This window comes from Apium graveolens, chromosome 10 (genome assembly GCF_009905375.1).
Source record: "Apium graveolens cultivar Ventura chromosome 10, ASM990537v1, whole genome shotgun sequence".
In the NCBI taxonomy this organism is placed as follows: domain Eukaryota; kingdom Viridiplantae; phylum Streptophyta; class Magnoliopsida; order Apiales; family Apiaceae; genus Apium; species Apium graveolens.
The window spans coordinates 182,758,803-182,764,375 of NC_133656.1; positions in this window are offsets into that span (position 1 = coordinate 182,758,803).

Here is a 5,573-nt window from a genome sequence, read left to right on the forward strand (position 1 = left end):
AGAAGAGGGAAGAGGAGCATCAGAGGGAGCAGCTTTCTTTGGCTCAGGCTCGCCAGTTTTTCCTTCTTTACCTCTATGCCTCTTTAGTCGAGGAGAGGGCCCTGAATCCTTGAGATGCTCGGAGAGAGTAGTCATGCGGGCCGGAGGATTGGCCTGAGATCGAGCCCTTGTGCTCGCAGCTGCGGGCTGAACTGGGCCCGAGGCCGCAGCCTGCTCAGCCTCTTCCATGAAGGGGATAGGGGAGATGGCCATTTCTGAAAAAGAAAACAACAAAGCAATAGATTAGTCACAGCATGATGCAAAGGAAAGAAGTAATGCGAGCAGGTGAAAAATACGGAGAATTAAAGTGCGATGTGAAACTAGATGCATGCAGGAAAAGTGAGCACACGAGCTCGCGCATGCGAGCATCCAGGCCCGGACGTGCGGGCCCGATATTCTTACCTTTTCTGGATCTCTTCCTAGATTTCTTCTGAGGAGTCAACCTCACTCCTTCCTTCAAAAACCCACATGCGACCAGATTGGAGGTCGTTATGAGTTTTTGGATGTCCCGGTCCGCCTTGGGAAGGTTTAGAAGACTGTCCGCGTTTATCTTTTCCTGTCCCACAAGGACAGTACGAGGCGGGGTGGCTGGAGATGAAAGGAATTCTTGTTAAAAGGAAATGAGCTATGGTAGAAGAGACAAGAGCGGGCAGGAGAAAACTTACATGGATTATAATAAAAATGAGTCTGGACTCGAGGCACCTCGTGGATATAGAAGTAAGGGCTTTTCCACTTCCCTGAGTTGCTCGGCCCGTTGTGGATGAGGTTCTTCTTGTTGAAGCACGGCCAGACAGAGAAGTAGAAATATCCAAAGTCGTTAGGAGAATGCTTCAAATGGAGGAAGTAACCCAGCTGCCTCGCGGTTAGAGAAGGGTACCCGCATTTGTGGTACATGATGTACAATACGAGGGCGGCCCGGTATCCGTTTGGATTGATCTGAAGGGGTGCGAGCTGGAAGTACTCGCAAACATCTTTGATGAAGGGATGAAGAGGAGAGGAGATTCCCAGCCTTAATAGGAAGGTGGACAAGACCATGCGAGGCACCCTGCCTCCATTCTCCGAGTGATTGAATCTATAACATCTCATATGAGGTAGGGGCAAGACAATATGGCCCTCGAGCTGAAACTGCTCAATGTGCTCGGCCAGATGTTTCTGAGTCAGCGAGGTAGGAAGGTCGCGGCAAGCGAGCACCTTAACCTCCTCGTTTGCAGTTGAGCTCTCCTCCCCATCAGGAATGATCTGCCTTTTGAAAACAATCTCACCCTCGAGCTCGGGCTGGGCAGGAGGCACATAAGGCTCAGGAGAGGCCGCGGGGGCGTAATTATAGTTACAAATCTTGTACTGACTTATAACATCTGCCACCTCCTCGCTCTGAGGAGAGTCATAGGACCAATGCGAGCCGTCCTCTTCACCCTCGAGTCCCAGGATGGGATATTCAGCAGCTACAGGCTCTTTTCCTTTCTTCCTGGTGTCATAGTATGCACTCCCCAGGTCGCTGTCAGTTGATTCTGAGTCAAGGTGAATGGGGTCGAGGTGGTTAGCTGCTGCTTGCCTCAGACGGGCTGCCCTCTCTTCAGCCATTTCTCTTAAAATCTCCTCGGCTCGGTCTTTATCCAAGGGAGCAGGCTCGCGGTTTAGCAGCTCTTCTACCCCAAGGGAGGCTGGAATATGAGAGAGGTCCACGGGCCTATTTCTCCAATTATATATATTCTTCTCCCTGGTAAAATCCTCGGGGTTCGGGTCGAGGTGAATATCAAGCGAGCCGGATCCAGCTGCTCGCATCGAGTTCTCAACTCTGGCAATGTTCAAAGCCCCTTGAGGGGTGATAGCCGAGCCGGGAGAGATAGGTTGGCTAAGACGACCAGAAAGAGAGGTCAGCTCGCGTTGGAAGTCCTTGGAGCCTCGCTGCTCAGGAGGGTATTGGTTTAATGGAGATGGAGTAGCTGAAGAGCAAGCCGGGCTAGCAGAGGTGCGAGCCGGGCTCGAGGAAGAGCGAGATGATCCATAGGAGCGGGCTGAAGACGCACTCGACATCTGTAAAAGATGGTGAAAATTAGTGTGTGGCCCTAAAAAGAAAACAAAAAAAAAACAAGTATGGGATCGCACCTAAGTGTCCTCACATCTCACACGGGATCGCACCTAAGTATCTAAACGAGCGAAAGGGCTCGCATCGCGCGTTGTGGTTGTGTGTGAACTCGTATCGAACATGTGGTGTGTGCTCGCATGGTGTGCGTGAATAAAGCATGAATAAAGAACGGGCTCGAATCGAAGAGTACCTGTGGGAGAGGTGTATGAAGATCCTGATGAATCTGGTCCCGGAGAATATCGCCGCCGGTAGACGGTTCTTGTTGAAATGATAATCTTCGCCGTGGTAGATCCTTGAGCAAATTGAGCAGCAATTCAGGAAGTGTTTTTGGAAATGTGAGAAATGAATTGAAATCTCACATATTTATAGGAGATAGGAGAGAGAAAGGAGGAGGCGACACGTGTCGTCATCTCATAAGATGACACGAATCCCCACGCCAGCTGTCCAACGGCTGTCAAAATGAATGCAAAGATGAAAGGCATGCGAGGCGAGACACGCGAGACGGCTTGGTGCGGCCTGGTGGGCTCACACTTGCGAGGCCATAAAAAGATTAGAAAATACCTAGCCTCAAGATGCGACCAGGAATTTTGGGGGGTAGTTGTTATGCCCGCTTTCGGTCATGGGCCCTAAACAGGTCCCTGTGGGTGCACTAAATAGCTGGACTCTTGTGTGTGGGCTAGAACCATGGATTTATATGACTTGGGCCGGCACATGAGGGCTGGGCTCGCAACATGCGAGCTGGGTTCACATGCGGGCTGGGCTCCTAACATGCGAGCTGAGTTTACATGCGAGCCGGGCTCATGACATGAGAGCTGGGCCCAAGTGAGGACATGCGAGCTGGGCTCACACATGTAAGGTGAGCTCATATTTGTCATTTGGGCTCTCATATGCGAGCTGAGCTCGGTTGTGCCCACGCGAGGTGGGCTCAGGTACCTTCATGCGAGGTGGGCTTAGCTGCCCATACGCGGGCTGAGCTCATGAGCCCACATCTTATAGAAACAGAGGTAACATTATATTTATTGTTTGAAGGCGGTGCGGGCCGAGGTGACCAGGCCGGCCCGCATCGAAAGACTTTGTGTACAACATGGAAAGTGACTCATAGATGACTGAGTTGCTCGTAGATTTCGGGGTCGACACGGGTTGTTCCTACAATCACGGGAAGGATTGCGGAGATGCCGCGAGATTGTAGGAAGCGTGTGGAGCCGATCGAGATTTACGTGACTAATTGGCTGAAGGCCTGACTTTATCGTGGGCTTGGGCTGCACGGGCTGAAGAGTCCTAACCCTAGCCTACGTGACTTGTTCCCCAAGAACTACGTGAGGCTTGATCCCTATAAATAGGGTACGTAGGCACTTGTATGAGACATGAGTCGACACTTGACAGAGAATAACAAACCCTATTCTTTCTTAAGGAGTCCACATACAAGCTCAGCCACCACCAAACAACCTTCCTCCGCCCTCAAACACCGTCCTTGATCTTTGTTCCGCCCATTAACCTCTACAACATTGTTATACGAAATTCTCCCTATAACACCTTGGAATCAGAGGAAGCAGGAGTATCAAAACTAGCCATCAGTGCATAGCATGTTTCTTCATTTTTAGAATTAGTGGAATTCATCCAATCCTTGCTTGATGTAATCAAGTCTTTGTTCTTCCATTTGTCATTCTTTGTCTTTTTGCATTCTGTAGCAAAGTGACCAGGTTCATCATAGTTGTAGTAGTTGATCTTTGATCAGTCGACTTTCCCAGCTTTAAAATCCTTTCCTTCTCTTCTTCCAGAAGACTTCTTTTCTCCTCCAGTAAACTTCTTCCCGAAGCTTCTTTTCTTCTGAGACTTCCTGAACTGCATCCTCTTGAAGCCCTTAACCAACAATGCAGCCATTTGCACGACATCGGAATTTGTCACGTTCTTATCAGTTTTAGAATCAGTATTATCATCAGGATTTGATGATGAATCATCAGTATCTGATTCTGGCAGATAGTTCTTTTTCCTTGCAGCTTCAACTAACCTGTCTTTTGAAGCTTTATCATTCACTTTCAAAGCAACTGATTTTCCCTTGTTGCTTTTCCTCTGTTTCCTTTGCTGAACTTCAAAATCATGATTTCTCAACATGCCATAGATTTCATCTAGAATGACTATTTCCAAATCATACTGATGTCATATGATTGAAGTCTGAGTCTCCCATTCCTCATTCAAAGCTCTCAAAAATTTGGTGTTTGAATCTTCCAGATCGTACACCTTTCCCACCAAAGATAGGTTATTAAGCAGAGTGAGAAACTTATCATAGATGTCGGTGAGAAATTCATCAGACTTGGCCTCAAACTGTTCATATTCTTGAATTAGAACAACTCTTATGTTGTTCTTGATGGTCGTGGTTCCTTGACATTGAGTCTCAAGGGCATCCCAGATCTCTTTGGCAGTCTTGTAAGCTATAACCCTATTTGACATCATAGAGTCAAGACTGTTATGCAAATTATTTCTTACCTTTCCATCCTTCAGCACAACGGCTTTCTCTTATGGTGTCCACTCACTCTTCTCCTTCAACTGAAGGTGTTCAGCAACAGTAGGAGTTGCAGGTACCAATTTTGTTGGCTTGTAAGGTCCATCATTAATTACATCGAGGTAGTCTGGATCTGTAGCTTCCAAGTGCATTAGCATCTTCACCTTCCATGTAGGATATTCAGTCTTTTTCAGAATGGGAATTTTGATACTTTCATACTTGTTCAGAGACATGTTTAGATCGTTTCTGACAGTAAATTATTAGTTCGCTCTGATACCAATTGTTGCCCAGTAATAATACAATTGTTTAAGGGAGGTTGGATACAATTGTATAGATGTTTCGAACAAGTATAAAAATATAATAGTTCTGTATATTTCTGATAAAAACTGTTACAAACTCTCTCAAGAAATACTGATGTTCTTGAGAGCTGCTAGGTCGTACAATACTCGAGTTAATCACTATGTGATGACCTAAACTGTGTTTATATATTACACATGTGCTATAAATCAATCTAAGATATATATTATCAATTACTAAAAGAAAATGATAAATATCTTTAACTGAACATATAAAGTCCTATAACTCAGAACGTAATAGATATCCATCCCTCAAATTAAGGAACAAAATCAATCTTCACAGCTGACCGCCTTCAGATGCTGATGACATGCAAATACTGATGATGCATCAAATCCTGACGATACATCAAATACTGATGACATCTAAAACGCAGTCAGATCCTGAGCTTCTTCTGATCATTGAGAATCAGCACGTGACATATATTTTAAGTACAATTATTTAAAATTAACTCTACAAAAATGTTCCATTAACTTCGTTTGGAGTTAAATAAAAGTTCACTATTTACGATATTCACATATTACGCGTATCATTTAAAACACATGTTGATAATATGGTGTAGTGGTACGAAAATATATACAATTAAATGGAAAG